The 18,194-nt window shown below is 45.9% G+C and overlaps 1 pseudogene; it reads left to right on the top strand.

Annotated features, from left to right (window-relative positions):
- The first annotated feature begins 6,516 nt into the window (after positions 1-6,516).
- Positions 6,517-16,637, top strand: LOC133158417 (DNA (cytosine-5)-methyltransferase 3B-like; annotated as a pseudogene).
- Positions 16,638-18,194: the final 1,557 nt, after the last annotated feature.

Raw genomic sequence — 18,194 nt, 5'->3', positions numbered from 1 at the left:
CGATCAACAAGATTTTAGTCAAGGCTATTCACTTTTTGTCTTCAATTTAAGTCAAGCAGATGATTCCGGTGCTTTATCGCCCGTGAATAATGGTGTTTTAAGATTAGATTTGCGATTTCGTACGCCTCTCCCACATACAGCTACGCTTATTGTTTATGCGGTTTATGATTCCCATTATCGAGATTGACCCCTCCGTGAGTCGTCACCTTAACGTGGTGGAGGGGTTTGCGTGCCCCTATGATCCTAGGAGCCATGTTGTCTGGGGCTTCATGCCCCTGGTAGGGTCACCCATGGCAAACGGGTCCTAGGTGAGGGGCCAGACAAAGCGCGGCTCACATTACCCCTTATGATGCAAACAATTATTGAACCACGTTTTCCCTCGCGCGGACGCGGGTCACCGGGGCCCCCCTCTGGAGCCAGGCCTGGAGGCGGGGCTCGAAGGCGAGCGTCTGGTGGCCGGGCCTTCGCCCATGGGGCCCGGCCGGGCTCAGCCCGAAAAGGAAACGTGGGTTCCCCTTCCCATGGGCTCACCACCTGTGGGAGGGGCCAAAGGGGTCGGGTGCATTGCAAGCTGGGCGGCGGCCAAAGACAGGGACCTTGGCGGTCTGATCCCCGGCTGCAGAAGCTGGCTCTTGGGACATGGAATGTCACCTCTCTGGCTGGAAAGGAACCCGAGCTGGTGTGCGAGGCAGAAAAGTTCCGACTAGATATAGTCGGACTTGCCTCCACGCACAGTTTGGGTTCTGGTACAAGCCCTCTCGAGAGGGGCTGGACTCTCTTCCACTCTGGAGTTGCCCACGGTGAGAGGCGTCGAGCAGGTGTGGGTATACTTATTGCCCCCCGGCTGGGCGCCTGCACATTGGGGTTCACCCCGGTGAACGAGAGGGTAGCCTCCCTCCGCCTTCGGGTGGGGGGACGGGTCCTGACTGTTGTTTGTGTCTATGCACCAAACGGCAGTTCAGAGTACCCACCCTTTTTGGAGTCCCTGGAGAGCGCTCCTTCTGGGGACTCCATCGTTCTACTGGGTGACTTCAATGCTCACGTGGGCAATGACAGTGAGACCTGGAAGGGCGTGATTGGGAGGAACCCCCCCCCGAACTGAACCCGAGCGGTGTTCTATTATTGGACTTCTGTGCTCGACACGGATTTTCTATAATGAACACCATGTTCAAACATAAGGGTGTCCATGTGTGCACTTGGCACCAGGACACCCTAGGCCGCAGTTCGATGATCGACTTTGTAGTCGTGTCATCGGATTTGCGGCCGCATGTTTTGGACACTCGGGCGAAGAGAGGGGCGGAGCTGTCAACTGATCACCACCTGGTGGTGGGTTGGCTCCGATGGTGGGGGAAGATCCCGGTCCGACCTGGCAGACCCAAACGTTCTACGAGGGTCTGCTGGGAACGTCTGACGGAATCCCCTGTCAGGAAGAGCTTCAAATCCCACCTCCGGCAGATATTCACACGTCCCGGGGGAGGCGGGGGACATTGAGTCCGAGTGGACCTTGTTCCGCGCCTCCACTGTTGAGGCGGCCGACCGGAGCTGTGGCCGTAATGTCATTGGTGCCTGTCGTGGCGGCAATCCCCGAACCCGCTGGTGGACACCGGCGGTAAGGGATGCCGTCAAGCTGAAGAAGGAGTCCTATCGGGCCGTTTTGGCCTGCGGGACTCCCGAGGCAGCTGACAGGTACCGGATGGCCAAGCGGAACGCGGCTTCGGCGGTTGCTGAGGCAAAAACCCGGGCGTGGGAGGAGTTTGGCGAGGCCATGGAGAATGACTTCCGGACGGCTTCGAGGAAATTCTGGTCCACCATCCGGCGTCTCAGGAGGGGGAAGCAGTGCAACGTCAACACTGTTTACAGTGGAGATGGCGTGCTGCTGACCTCGACTCGGGACGTCGTGTGTCGGTGGGGAGAATACTTCGAAGACCTCCTCAATTCCACCGACACGCCTTTCATTGTGGAGGCAGAGCCTGGGAACTCTGAGGCGGACTCTCCAATCTCTGGGGTTGAAGTCACTGAGGTAGTTAATAAACTCCTCAGTGGCAAGGCCCCGGGGGTGGATGAGATCCGCCCGGATTTCTTAAGGGCTCTGGATGCTGTGGGGCTGTCATGGCTGACACGTCTCTACAGAATCGCGTGGACATCGGGGACAGTGCCTCTGGATTGGCAGACTGGGGTGGTGGTTCCCCTCTTTAAGAAGGGGGACCGGAGGGTGTGTTCCAGTTACAGGGGAATTACACTCCTCAGCCTCCTTGGTAAGGTCTATTCAGGGGTGCTGGAGAGGAGGGTCCGTCGGGAGGTCGAACCTCAGATTCAGGAGGAACAGTGTGGCTTTCGTCCTGGCCGTGGAACAGTGGACCAGCTCTTCAACCTCAGCAGGATCCTCGAGGGTGCATGGGAGTTCGCCCAACCAGTCCACATGTGTTTTGTGGACTTGGAGAAGGCGTTCGACCGTGTCCCTCGGGAGGTCCTGTGGGGGGTGCTTCGGGAGTACGGGGTACCGAGCCAACTGATAAGGGCCGTTCGGTCCCTGTATCACCGATGCCAGAGTTTGGTCCGCATTTCCGGCACTAAGTCGGATTCGTTCCCAGTGAGGGTTGGACTCCGTCAAGGCTGCCCTCTTTCACCGATTCTGTTTATAATTTTTATGGACAGAATTTCTAGGCGCAGCCGAGGCGTTGAGGGTGTCCAGTTTGGGGACCTCAGCATCGCGTCTCTGCTTTTTGCAGATGACGTGGTGCTGTTGGCTTCTTCAGGCTGTGACCTCCAGCTCTCACTGGAGCGGTTTGCAGCCGAGTGCGAAGCGGTTGGGATGAGGGTCAGCACCTCCGAGTCCATGGTCCTCGATCGGAAAAGGGTGGAATGCCCTCTCCGGATCGGGGATGAGATCCTGCCCCAAGTGGAGGAGTTTAAGTATCTTGGGGTCTTGTTCACGAGTGAGGGGAGGATGGAACGCGAGATCGACAGGCGGATCGGTGCAGCGTCGGCAGTAATGCGGACTCTGTACCGATCCGTCGTGGTAAAGAGAGAGCTGAGCCAAAAGGCAAAGCTCTCAATTTACCGGTCGATTTACGCTCCTACCCTCACCTATGGTCACGAGCTATGGGTCGTGACCGAAAGAACGAGATCCCGGATACAAGCGGCCGAAATGAGTTTTCTCCGCAGGATGTCCGGGCTCTCCCTTAGAGATAGGGTGAGAAGTTCGGTCATCCGGGAGAGACTCGGAGTAGAGTCGCTACTCCTCCACGTTGAGAGGAGCCAGATGAGGTGGCTCGGGCATCTCATCAGGATGCCTCCTGGACGCCTCCCTGGGGAGGTGTTCCGGGCATGTCCCACCGGTAGGAGACCCCGGGGACGACCCAGGACGCGCTGGAGAGACTATGTCTCTCAGCTGGCCTGGGAACGCCTTGGGATCCCCCGGGATGAGTTAGATGAAGTGGCTGGGGAGAGGGAAGTCTGGGAGTCCCTCCTGAAGCTGCTGCCCCCGCGACCCGACCCCGGATAAGCGGAAGAAGATGGATGGATGGATTATTGAGATTAATGCCAAGAGGGAAGTGTTGATGGACTATGATTAAAGCTATGAACGGTCGTGAGTTGGACTTGATTATGACCCGGATGCAAAGGGCGTTGTTTGGAGGTGTTTACGCGTCAGACGAACTAGCTGACGTCAAAGACACGCCCCTTATACATTATATTGTGAACACATCCTCGACGTCTGCCTGGTGAACATTGGCTCGCTCTAACTTTAGAATCTGATGGTTCGGCCACATTCTTTGATCCTTTTGGTCTACCACCGGACAGTCCTTATTACCCGACAAGTATATACAGATTTCTGAAGAAGTATTCTAATCGTTTGGAATACCATAACGGACAACTCCAACACAAATTGAATGACACTTGTGGCCAACACTGTGTCTACTACTTGTCGCAACGAGGGTGGGGGCTGAGCTACAGTGAAGTGATGACGCATTATAATCCTCTGAATAACGACGCTATGGTTATCGATTTTGTCAAGAAATGTTGAAGACCGGACCGGCTGTGCGGCGGGCAAATATGTTCATTACATAAATTTAAAGAATGTCATTGTCTGAAACCGTGTTAATGTTTTATAAAATCTCTTTTATTCAATAAACATTGTTAGAGAGTTACAGAGTCGTTTTTTTTCCAGTACCAACATTAGCCTATCTAACATTTTAATAACTAACCCATTTTACTACCGGTGAGAAACATCATCATCTTCATCCTTCAAACGTTTGAAATCAGCACGAGCAGAGGGGTTGGAAATGCTTGATTCAGGTAGATTTAGCTGTCCAGCCAGCCGGTTGAGCGGCTAGTTTCTTACCGGTTACAATTAAATTTTTTAGCAAATCGCTCATGTGGGAGCCCTTGACAGTTTTCCCTCTAAAAATAAATCCGCTTAGCGGCGTCCACCTTACATCTTCCGCCGATAATTTTTTCAAAACATAGGAGGCGTTGCGGCGATAACGTGGCGCTATGGTATCCAAAATATCAGCCCAATCTTCATCTGTCACCTTTTGGGCCATTTTCCTTTCCCCTTCATCACGAATCGTAGTAGGAATCTGCTCAGAATCGACTTTGAACCTGCCTATTATAATCACAAGCATAGTTGGACGATTCTGAACCATTCACAAAGGCAACGACTCTGAACTAACCAGAATATACCGATTTTGCTGAACTCAAATGATTGTGCTGTGTCAGGGGTCATTTTGAGAAGACAGTTGAAGGCCTCTGAAAGCCTTATGGTTTAGTATATTTGCTGTACTTCTAACATATTACATTTTGTTTAGATAGTTTTAGGGGAGTAGTCTAACATGTCCTGAGTAAAACACGTGACAAAGGTGTGGTTTTAAGGAGACGGGGGGGTGGACCTACTGCAAGTATATTTAAGGTCGGGGTTGGTGACCGCTGAGTTTAAAGCGACGGTGTTAAACTGTAAACTTGAAGCTTAAATCATGATCGCTGAAACGCCTGTTACTATTCATTTATGTCGTAAAGATGGCGACGGATTGTTAAATGCTCCTAGAAAAAAACATATGTACCTCAAACGTATGCAGCATCCTCCCACAGAGAAACTTGAACAGAGCTGGGACCTGACAACAGAGACTCGATGGGGGTTTAAATTATTTTATAAAGTCGGGGAGCTATTTTTCTTCATGAAAAGCCAAGGGGAGTCTGGACCAAACAGTACGTATGGGCTGTTAAACTCAAACGATTGGGGAGTGTTAAAGCAGCTCCTGCCCCAGGTTTTGACTGAATTTCTAAGAGAGTACGGTTTACAAGGTGAACTGAACATAACCTGGGTTTCAAGAATTACGGCTAGCGGGAAATGTTTTTTACGGGTTAAAGTTTCTCCACAAACTACTGATGGGTTAGAAGTTGGAGAGTTAATCGATCTACTCTATCTAACACTAGAAGAGTTTAATAACGAATGTGGGATTTTTCAAACATTAGTTAACGTGCCTTTAACCGAATGGCATGAAAAGATGCAGGCATCTGGTGAGAGTATATCAAGGCTCTTTGTAGCAAGATTTGTCTGGGCAAATATCATTGGAGCGAAACGTAAATTGACTTTAGATTAACCTTACTAAAAAATAACTTAAACTCCCCAACTCCTTACACTACACACGCACGCACACACACGCGCACACTTACGCGCACGCACACATGTAATCATTGGCATACCTATGGACATGGGAGGTGTTTTTTTAGGGGGAAGGGCTGTAATCATCCTCACACCTCTGTATAAGAGAAGCCCCGTTTAGGAGCTCACCCTCTCAGACCTGAAGCCAACTCGCACCTGAAGCCAGAAAAAGAGATCAACAAGATGGCCCAAAAAAATCTGCCGGACGCCTTTTACCGAGCTTTCCACTTGTGGAGAACGGACCAGGAGAGAAACTCTCAAAAGGTATGCAGTCTGTACCAGACTGTACGGTGACTCTTTGGTCCAGCCCCGACGATTCTGCTGCAGAGAGAAACATCATCAGATTTCCACAAGCAAACGCGACGGCTGAGGTGGCGGTTCAGACGCCGTCAAAGATCTTTGAGTTCCTCCCGCCGTATGGGACGGAGCCACAGCCAGCTGACGTATGGTCCATCCTCAACGATTCTACCGCCCAGACAAACCATGCAGATATGGCCTTCATCACAACTCGCAACTCCCATCGCCGCCCGGCTACAGACAGCGATTCGCTCGCCGCTTCGGAGCCCCAACTACCTTCGAGGTAACGCCATCTACCGGTTCGGAGAGTGAGGAAACTAGAGCGCCATCGCCAACCTTCGAGCTGGGAGAGAGTTTACCAACGACATCTGCGGGTCCGCCAGCGCCATCTGCGGGTCCGGCGGGGGACGAGACCCACCTACCAAAATAGGCGGAGCAACATGATCAAGGGTCTTCAAATCCAGCCCTGCGCCTGCTCGACGACACGTGTGAGTTTGGACTTGCCATACTTATCCAGCGCTGATATTGCCCACATACTCGCTCCTGAGCCGTTAGCCATGGTGGTTGATGAGAGCTACATCGATCTTCCGATGCTGTTGGACGATACAGTTCTGGCAGACTACCCTTTCCCCCTCAAAGAGGGTAACAACATTCCGCCGCTGACATCCACACCTGCACGACTCGACATCCATCAAGATATTTACACCATGAGTGTCGAACCCCTTACATGGCTGGTGGTTGAGGATTACGTACGGGTGAAATTAATGATATCTTATCTGTTGTATGATGCTTTAATACAACATGCCAAGATGATGTGTGACGGGTGTGCGCTCGATGATCTCAGCCAGCTTCACCATACGTATGTGTTTGTTTATCGAGAATCGCTGCTTTTATTTTTACGCGAACTATGAGACTGTGACGGCAGAGCTATGCAATGATAATTTTCTCCACACGTTATCGACCATGCTGTTTTATTTTAACACATCTGCTCCTCTTAAAACCTTACGCAACACGGCTGCTGTCATTTTACACGACTTCGCGCATGAGAACAAGATCTTTGCTAGACTGCGCTGTGTTAAACAAGAATCCAGTAATATTGTGGTGTTGAGCAAGAGCGTGATCGGGCTATAATTAAGAACTTTCGGGAAGAGAGAATGGGAAATGCTGTAAGGGAAACATGGGCGCAGCTGGCTGCCGATCTCGCATTGTTTCTAGATTATATTAAAAACCATTTGCCAGCTGACATAACTACTTGGTTAAGGGGGCTTAAAACCCTAATTGAAGCCAAAATACCAGTGCCTGTTATTTTCATTCATACGTTGTGGTAAATCTTAGAAAAAAACGTTTTATTTATTGTCTTACTATGTTTTCATTTTTTTTTTATTACTGGTTTTCTATTTTTTACTGTGTGCTTTATACTCTTTTATTAAAACTATCTGAATTTTTTGTAATAAACTGTGACCAACAAAAGTGATTGTTTTCTGTATCTATTCTATTAAAAAATATACCTGTATACTTTATTAGCTGTGCCACACTCTGTTTTGCGTCAATCCGCATCTCACAATGGGGCGTGACAGTTGTCTGCAAAAGCTCTACTATAAACCTAATAATCCAGCGAGTTTTGGAGGGGAGGCGCGCTTGCACAAAAGGAGCTACTGTTAACTGTAAAAACACTAGTATTAAAAAAATTGAAAGCGTTCCTAGCAGACCAAGACACATATACTTTACATTAGCCAGCCGGAATAACTTTTCCTAGAAATAAAGTTTTTGTTCGAGGTCCTATGAGACAATTTCAAGCAGATTTGTGGGATTTACAGTCATTAGCACGCTACAATGACAGATTCAAATATTTAATGACTACAATTGATGTGTTTTCGAAGCGCGCATTTGTACGAGTTCTGAAGGCCAAATCAGCTCCGCATGTGTCCCGGGCCTTAGAAGATGTCTTAACAGTTAGCGCGATACCCTCACGACTCCAGACAGATAAGGGGAAAGAATTTTTTAACAAACATTTCCAGAAATTAATGAGACAGCATAATATTTTACATTTCGCGACGTCTTCCGATACAAAAGTGTAGACTGTTGAACGCTTTGACAAAACATTGAAATCACGAATGTGGCGTTATTTTACAGCAAAGAACACACAACGATACGTAGATGTAATTCAGGATTTTATTACCGGCTATAATGATAGTTTTCATACCAGTATTAAAATGACACCCAATGCTGTAAACGAGGAAATTTGCGATGTTGTTTTCACCAACCTGTACGCCAACAATCCCTTCCGACGGGGAACCAAGTTCCGGTTCGCACCAGGCGATACAGTCCGCCTTTCCAAACTAAGGGGGATATTTGAAAAGAGTTTCACGGATGAAATATTCAGGATAACACAACGACTCCACCGCGTCCCGCCTGTCTACAAAATATCAGACTTGGACGGTGTGCTCATAGAAGGCACTTTTTACGAAGCAGAATTACAAAAAGTAAAAATAAAAAAAAACAAGATTTTCCGGATACAGAAAATTCTTAAATCACGCACTGTGTCAGGCAAGAAGGAGTTACTCGCCCACTGGGTTGGCTGGCCAACCAAATTTGACAGCTGGGTGCCTGTAAATAGCGTTAGACATTTAAAAACTGATAGGATGGTCATTCTGTTAAAATCTCAAGATGGGTGATGTACAGAGAGAATTCTACGCAACATTAGCCTCAAATGCTAGCATGCACATCTTTCCTGACAGCACGCTTTCAGATTTTAAAGTGGAATTAGCGCAACATATCTATTTAAAAGGATCATGGGAGGTCGGCTTATGTGAGATTTCAAACAACTCAATTTTTGACGTTCCTGAGAAAAAACGGGATTTCTACCTCAAACAGTCGAAACCTCATAGTAAAGATGAATCTTTACAAGGTGATTCTGAAATTAGGCATATGCTAAAAAAATCGGAAAGGTGTTCGGAATTTCTACTCAAACAGCCAAAACCACTTATCTCGCGAGATGAGACTTTACAAGGTTATTCCGAGGTTAGTTATTACAGAAGCACTGTTAGATTGTTGGGGTATGTCTTGAAACGCCGGTGCGCTGTCATCAATAACATCTATCTCGTGATTGATTATAACAGAACAGTTGTTAGGCTGAAATGGTGGTGGCATGTTACCAGTTATTACAGAAGCATCTATCTCATGATCGATAGGGTTGACGGTCATTGGGTCAATCAGAGGCTGCGTATTTTTTATTTTGGATCATGTTTAACAGTTGAGCAGGAATATCAGGACTGTTACGCCCGCTGCTACCGTTAGCTTGGTTGTTTAATTCTGCTATCATATTTAGCACTTGTGACGGGATCAGTGTAGGACTTTGTCTACCATCATTCTATCTTTGACTGTTTAGCTCGTTTACGACAACTTGTAAGTGGGCCAGAATATCAGGTCTGTCTGTGTCTCCCCCCCTCCAACAAGGCATTGTTCACAATGTTCAGCAAATCTGGTATTTGGCTCGTAGAAGCACTGGTCAATAGAATACACCTGCCTCATTTGCATAACAATAGACAAAGTTAAACGCATTATTATAGTGTGTGGCATCAAACACGAAAACTCTGCTCCATACTCACCACATAAGAATGGTACGGCAGAGCAAAACTGGGGCACCTTATTTGACATGGCAAGGTGCATGATAATTGAAGGCCAGTTACCAGATATTGGGACTGCTACCTCAGTAGAAACATTTAAGACACATTTCTATGACATGGCCTTTAACTAACCTGGAGTGGCCGACTCGCCTGGAGTTTTTTTTCTCTCCCTCTCTACCCCCTCCCTCCCTCCTCCCCGGCCGGGGAGGTGGTTAGGTGGCACCCATGCTGACAGCGGCTATCTGGATTCTCGTGGGCCAATTCAGGATGGGGGAACTGCAGCTCAACCTCCTCGAAGACACTGCCAGGACAATTGAGGGCTCCTTCGGCAGCCCTCTGCTCTGACATGGACATCCAATTTTTATTTCATTGATTTTCATGTTGAATCATTTGTGCCCTCTCTGCATCCATTTCAACCTGGTGAGCCTGAAAGGGGGATCCTTCCATCTGTGGTCTCTTCTCAAGGTTTCTCATTTTCCCCCGGTAGGGGTTTTTAAGTTTTTCCTTGCCCTTTTGGGAGCTTAAGATCAGGGGATGCTTTGAGAATAATTGTCAATTTCTGTCTATGTGAAGCCCTTTGAGACTGCTTGTGATTTAGGGCTATACAAATAAACTTGACTTGACCTAAAGAGCTCTGGACCTATCCAGTGCAGACCGCATTCATGGTGAGGAATAGATGTTTTAACAACCGTACCAAGCAAACTCCTTATTTCATGTTAACAGGACAGCAACCAAACTTGGCAAAAATGCATACATTTGGATCAATGTGTTATGCCTACAGACACGACAAAAGAAAACTAGGCCGAAGATGTGACATAGGTATTTTTGTTGGGTATGACAAAAATAGTCCAGCCTATTTGGTGTATTATCCTAGCAGTGGTAAAGTGCAAAAACAGGCGGGTTGATAGGACCAGGGCTGTAGAATCGGACTCGGGTACTCCGACTCGGTCATTTTTGCCGGACTCTGTGCTGATTTTGACCAAGTCCGACCATAAAAAAAATACGTTCAATTTTGTTTTCATCATGCTGCTGAGAATGCGCATAGGAATACTGTCCCCAGCCCTGCTTGCTTGTTATGAAGAACAGCCAAGATGGAAGAACCCGGGAGCAGCGAGAGAACAATTGTTTTGCCTCTAGATCTGGGGGGAAAACGGAGCGTAAGTTACAATCAATGCGGCCACGTTGAGTTGCACTTAGGCTAATGCTTACATTATGTACCAATGTCAAGGACGAAACATGTCACCCAGCTTATATCATTGATGTGTTTCGATAGTTGTGGGGTCGTCAATAATTATTTGTGTTTAGATACATGTCTGAGCTATAATTGTGTAATTAATGATTAAAACGTGAAAGTATCTGTTTATTGTATTCGTTTATATGTCTAATAAAGACAAAGCCATCACAAAACTGTTGTAATTATTTAGATTCTGATCTAAATTAGCCTTGAATAAAGACTAACCAGTCACATGAATTACCGTTTTTTTCCGTGTATAGTGCGCAAAATTTAACTAATTTATTGTCCTAAAATCTGGGGTGCGCATTATACATGGGTACAAAAAATTTTTAATTTTTTTTTTTTTAATTTAATTTTTTATTTAGTTTTTTTTTTTTTTAAGTCCCAATTATCGTCACACACGCAGGGAGGCAATGGGTCCCATTTTTATAGTCTTTGGTATGGTCTTAACTAGGCTGGATGTAATTTTTTTTGTTGGCATTGATTTCTCCGACTGCCCGTAAACGCACCACCGAGACGTTGAAAAGGAATAAAAACACCCTTGGAAACCAAAACTTGCCCCTCGTCGTGACTCGGAGCCGCAACAAATGTTTCGGATTTGTGTAGGGTACATTGTGACAGACAGCAAACGAGCAGGTGATGGAGCAAGCCTTGTCTGATACGAGAGCATTGCGCTCGTATGGAGCGTGTTTGAAGTGAACAGCAGAGACGAAAGGAACAAGGCAAAGTGTTGTGAAATAAAATATTACCTGAAATACGGATTTAGGTAGAGAACTGAACTCTCGCTCTTTATATAGCTGACGTGTCTTGCGCATCCGTTCTGCGCATCTGTAATGGCGGCCTCCGTATGATTTCCTGTTTGCGTGTGTGCGCATGTGCGCGAGAGAGAGCGAGAGAGAGAGCGCGAGAGAGAACGCTCAACCGTAGCGCGCCGCCGACCGCGCAACTGCACCACGCTGGTCGCATTATTGTGACAGAGCCGTCGCTGAAATCTAGAAGATATTTTTAAAGTCCTGATGAACTTTGTAAAATTTAAGTGGACCTCAGTGCGCACTGCGCAGGGAGCTTAATTTGGTGCGGTCGCGCAACCGCAGCGCGCCGGGCGCTCACTGTCGCATTGCTTAAAGAGCGCCTTTGTGTTTTAGGATGAACAGCAGAGACCAAAGGAACAAGGCAAAGTGTTGTGAAATAAAATATTCCATGTAATACGCATTTTGTTATTTGCTGATTGAAACTGCTAATTAAACTGTGAATATATACTAAACTAATAGGAAGAAAACAACTCTCGCTCTTTATATAGCTGACGTCTTGCGCAGCTGTTCCGTCCATTTTATTTCACAACACTTTGCCTTGTTCCTTTCTTCTCTGCTGTTCACTTCAAACACGCTCCATGCGACCGCAATGCTCTCGTATCAGACGCTTGCTCGATCACCTGCTCGTTTGCTGTCTGTCACAATGTACCCTACACAAATCCGAAACATTTGTTGCGGCTCCGACTCACGACGAGGGGCAAGTTTTGGTTTCCAAGGGTGTCTTTATTCCTCTTCAACGTCTCTCCCATACAGAGCCGCCTCTTTCCCGTGCGCGCACGGAGCGCGGTGGTGCGTTTACGGGCAGTCGGAGAAATCAACGCCAACAAAAAAAATTACATCTAGCCTAGTTAAGACCATACCAAAGACTATAGAAATGGGACCCATTGCCTCCCTGCGTGTGTGACGATCATTGGGACTTAAAAAAAAAAAATTTAAAAATTTAAAAATTCAGAAAAATTGGGTGCGTATTATACATGGGTACAGGCTTTTTTCCAGCATCAGCATGCCATTTTTAGGGTGCGTATTATACATGGGGGCGCACTATACACGGAAAAAAACGGTAACAGAAAAAATGGACAACCGGACTCGTGGTCAAGAGGCCGGACTCGGTGCAAAAATCCGACCGAGTCCACAGCCCTGGATAGGACAAGAGAAACTCGCCCAACAGGATGGAGACAAACACAGGAACAGAAGCCGGTTCCTATACGTAGTTGAGCCACAGGAAAACCAGGCAAAACCAGTCACACAGGAGTTTAGACGTTAGCCTTCTAGAGCAGGGGTCTCAAACACCAGTCCTCGGGGGCCGCATTCCTACATGTTTTCCAAGTTTCCCTTGTTAAACATACCTGATTCAAATGATCAGTTCATCCTCACGTCCTGCAGGAGCCCGATAATTGAATCAGGTGTGTTTAACGAAGGAAACTTGGAAAACATGTAGAAATGCGGCCCCCGCAGGGCTCGAAGCTTATTTTTTGCCCAAGTTGCCCTCGGGCAAGTTAGAGAAAATTTTACTTGCCCGAAACAAAATTTTACTTGCCCGAATTTTTTTGGAGTGGATTTTTACTTGCCCGACACATTTTTGCAATAAAAAAGACAACACTATAAGTTTTGCCTTCATATGCCTTTGTATCCGCCAACCGGAAACAAGCTCTGCTGGTGCGCAGGCGCAGAAGAGCCAGGGACGGGTAAGGGAGCATGCATTTAATTACGAAGCGCTTTGCCGTTATCAATGTATTGCAGACTTACACGAGAAACTAACCGCTCCCTAGAAAACAAAATGTCGGACCAGAAGCGGCAGATTATGCACAAAATCGTCTTTTTACAGCTTGAAAACATGGTATTATGGCAGGGCAAGTTCGGGCAAGTGAGGAAAAAATTCTACTTGCCCGTCTGCCATCGCTACTTGCCCCGGGCAATCGGGCAATCGTTAGTTTCGAGCCCTGCCCCGAGGACTGGAGTTTGAGAACTCTGTCTAGAGTTCAGACTACTTTAGTGATCGTGTAACTGAGGCATGTTGACAGTAGATTACTGCTACCAATTGGTGTCTAATGTACCTTTCTCATTTAGTGAAGCTGTAATGTCACCTTATTTAAAAGAATGGTCTCGTGCCATGAGTGAAGAAATGGAATCACGTAATGACAACAACACATTTACCTTGACTACATTGCCAGAGGGTAAGAAAGCAGTGAGGGGTAGATGGGTTTACGCTCTTAAAACCTATGCAGATGGGTCCAGCAAATTTAAGGCACGTTATGTAAACAAAGGATACAGTCAAAAGCAGGGTGTAGATTATTATGAGACTTTTCCCACTCACCGCCAATCTGACAAGTGTACGAGTGTTAATGCAAAAAGCGGCACAAGAAAACCTGATTTTACATTAGATGGATGTCAAAACCGCTTACCTTCATGCTCCAATTGATTTTGAGATTTATATGACAAGCAGAAGGTTATGAAGTCACATCTGACAAAGGTGAAATGTTGGTGTGTAAACTGGGAAAATCACTCACTGATCATTGTGTGTACACTAAAGAAACAGAAAATCAAAAAGTGGTCATTGTTATATGGGTCGATGACCTGATTATTGTTGCCAGTGATGACAATGTGATGAAGAATGTAAAAGAAATGCTCACAGCTAAATTCAAAATGAAAGACTTGGGTAAACTGAACAACTTTCTGGGTATTGATTTTCATCAAACTGATCACTGTATAACAATGTCACAGAAAAGATATGTTGACAAAATACTTGACAGATTTGATATGCAAGATTGTAAACCATGAGCAACACCATGTGAACCTAAGCTTAACTATTCTGAAAACACAGGAACCCTGAGTGATCTGAAGAAAAATAGAGGCTGTTGGCAGCTTAATCTATTTATCAACATGTACCAGACCAGATCTAAGCTTTGTCGTGAGCAAACCTTCCTAATACCTTTCCAAACCAACTATAGAACAATGGGCTACAATAAAACATGTACTGAGGGCAAAAAGGAAAAGATGTTGTGTTACAAAAAGAGTGATGGTGAACCACTTGGGTTGGAAGCATTCAGTAATGCAAACTGGGCTGTACATGATACTGACAGACATAGTACGTCAGGTTATTGTGTTAGCTTGAGCCAATTTGGTCCCTTAATTTCATGGAAAACCAAAAGACAAGCAACAGTAGCTCTTTCAACGTGTGAAGCTGAATACATGGCCTTGGCTTCAACTGTACAAGAATGTCTGTATTTAGTACAACTGTTAGATGGTGTTGATGGGTATCATTACAAGCAGCCAAAGGTTTATGAAGAGAATCAAGGAGCCATAGCCTTAGCTAAAAATGCTGTACAAAGACAACAATGTAAACATGTTGACAAAGTACCACCTTGTAAGATCAACTGTTAACGATGGCAAAGTAATGCTGGACTACTGTCCAACAGAATATATGGTGGTTGATCTCATGATAAAACCTCCAACAAAGTCTAAGTTAATGAATTTTGTGGCATTTATGTTTGGAGAGTACAAATTTGTTTATGGAATGTGATTCTATCATATGATGAATTTGGTGGTATTTACATGTTTATGAAATGTGTATGCATTACCTTGAGAAAAATCATTGCATTTCTAGTTTGCATGTATTTACCAATATACTAAGAGCAAGTGGGGGTGTTAGTAGTATATGTGCTCTGTATATTCAGAGTTTTATTTTGAAGGATGCTACACAGGAAGTACTGCTTTTACTATTTCTGTTTGACAAATGTTCTTAATAAAATCCAGGTGTTACCAATGTGTTAATTGGGCACTGGCAAACCAAAGTGAGTCGTCGTTTACGCTGTCTCCACAGTACGACTCATTTTATTTAAATAACTCTGCTAACACGGACTACCAGCCGCCTGTGAAAAGGAAACATGCTTTTAAGAGTCGAGCAAGCTCCTGCAACTACACTTACACAAAAGACACTTTAATTGAAAGGCTTCGAGACAAAGGCACAAAAATCGAAGATTGTTGTTTGGCCTGATGTGGTTGGTTGTTGCAGCACCCATTCTTTGAAGGTGGTCATTGTTTCAAATGCAAGAAAGACTTCACAGAAACACTGCATCGCTACAATGAAGATGGCTACCAGTCGTATTGCACCGTGTGCTGTGGCGGGTCAGAGGTCATGTTTCTGCAAGGAGTGCGTGGAGATCCTAGTGGGAGAGGTAACCTTTTGTGAGCGCAAAGATATTGATCCGTGGAGCTGCTACATTTGCCAGCCAACACAGTGCGAGGCAAAGCTCAAATTCAGGCCAGACTGGAGCGTCAAGGTCCAAGACTTTGCCAACAACAGCGCCATGGAGTTTGAGCTTCATACAGATTACCCGGCCATCGCTGCAGATAGACACAAGCCCTTGAAGGTTCTGCCGCTCTGTGACGGTATTGCAACAGCATACCTGGCGCTCAAGGACCTTGGCATCAAGGTGGAACGCTACATTGCGTCAGAGATTTGTGAGCGGAAAGAATTGTTTGATGGCACCGGAAGGCTCTTCCTTGAATTCTACCACAGTTTGACGCTGCTGAAGTCGGAGGGTGACGACCAGCCTTTCTTCTGGCTATTTGAAAATGTGGTGTTCATGTCGAGCAAAGACCATACGGACATCTGCAGATTCCTGAAGTGCAATCCTGTTTGTGACTATCAGCCCCGCACATCGAGCTCGCTACTTCTGGGGAAACCTTCCAGGCAAGAATAGGTCGGTGGGCGCATCCTTGGATCAAAAAGTGAATCTTCAGGATTGTTTGGAAGTTGGCCGTGTGGCAAAGCTGGACAAGGTGCGAACCATCATAACAAAGACAAACTCCATGATTCAAGGGAAATTGAGACTTCCGGTCATCATGAGCGGTAACTGTGGTGTAGTGAAATGGAGCAGATTTTTGGCTTCCCCAAACATTACACAGATGTGAACAATACGGGCCACTTGCAGCGCCAGAGGGTCCTGGGGCATTCCTGGAGCATCGCCGTCATTCGCCACCTGATAGCGCCACTCAAGGAGTAATTCGAACGTGAATCACACCAGCCAAGTCCGTAAGGCCACAGATGCATGAATACCGTTTCTGGACTAAAGACCGCAGCCGAATAAAAGCCACGCCAGATAAAATTAGGTGAAAGTATGGTTTTGTTTATATATTAGCAGCACGTGACAATAAGCTCAAGGTGTTTTAATGTTTAATTGCCATATATATGCACAAATCATACAAAATCCTTAAGGTCATGAAAAATTCTTTGGTAAGCTGCACTGGACTAGAAAATGCAGGGTTCAAAGCTTGTGCAAAAAGTAGCGGCTTTTAGTACAGAAAATACAGTACTTCCATGCACGAGCGCAAGAGTTCTTGGCGGAAAACCAAATGCTTGCCACTGTATGTTGGTGTCCTCCCACATATCAACAATACACTACAAAGAACATATTTAATCCTCAAACTCAAACTTTATTTCATTTTTCAAATAATTAACTTATGATTTCATGGCTGCAACACATGCAGTAGAAGTTGGGAAAAGGCATGTTTACCACTTCGTTATACCACCTTTCCTTTTAATAACACTCAAACGTTTTGGAAGCGAGGAGACTAATTCTTTTAGCGTCTCATGTGGAACTATTTCCCATTCTTGTTTGATGAACCGCTTCAGTTGTTCAACAGTCTGGGGTCTTCCCTGTCGTATCTTACGCTTCACATTTTCAATGGGAGACAGGTCTGGACTGCAAGCGGGCCAGGGGAGAACCTGGACTCTTTTACTTCGAAACCACGCTGTTGTAACACGTGCAGATTGCGGCTTCGCATTATCTTTCTGAAATAAGCAGCGGCATCCATGAAGAAAGATGTCGCTTGGACGGCAGCATATGTTGCTCCAAAATCTGTATGTACTTTTCAGCATTTATGTTGCCTTCACAGAAATGTAAGTCACCTATGCCATGGGAACTAATGCACCCCCACACCATCACAGATGTTGGCTTTTGAACTTTGCGTTGATAACAGTCCGGATGGTCCGCGTCCTCTTTGGTCCAGAGCACACAACGTCCAGTGTTTCCAAAAACAATTTGAAAAGTGGACTCAGACCACAAAACACTTTTTCATTGTTCATCAGTCCATTTTAGATGAGCTCGGGCCCAGAGAACCCGGCGGCCTTTCTGGATGTTGTGCATAACCGCCTTTTGCTTTCCATGGTAGAGTTTTAACCCGCACTTACTGATGTAGAGATGAACTGCATTTATTAACAGTGGTTTTCTTAAGTTTTCCTGAGCTTATTTGGTGATATCCTTTACGCACTCATGTCGGTTTTTAAGGCAGTGCAGTCTGAGAGATCGAAGGGCACGGTCATTCAGTCTTGGTTTCCGGCCGTGGCGCCTATGTGCATTTTAAATCATTGTATTTTCGTTTTATTTACATTTGACACAATTTCTCAACTTCAACCGAATCCGGTTTGTACAAACGAGGAGCTGAGAACGGGCCTGATGTAACATTAACAGGTATTCAAATAACTATAACATAAATACTACGTTTATCAAACCATCTGTGTCACTTCAAATCATTGAATCCGATCAAATTCGTCGTCCTTT

This window comes from Syngnathus typhle, linkage group LG8, assembly GCF_033458585.1.
Source record: "Syngnathus typhle isolate RoL2023-S1 ecotype Sweden linkage group LG8, RoL_Styp_1.0, whole genome shotgun sequence".
In the NCBI taxonomy this organism is placed as follows: Eukaryota; Metazoa; Chordata; class Actinopteri; order Syngnathiformes; family Syngnathidae; genus Syngnathus; species Syngnathus typhle.
Note: the sequence above shows the minus strand (reverse complement) of the source record. Positions and strands in the feature narration are given on the sequence as shown.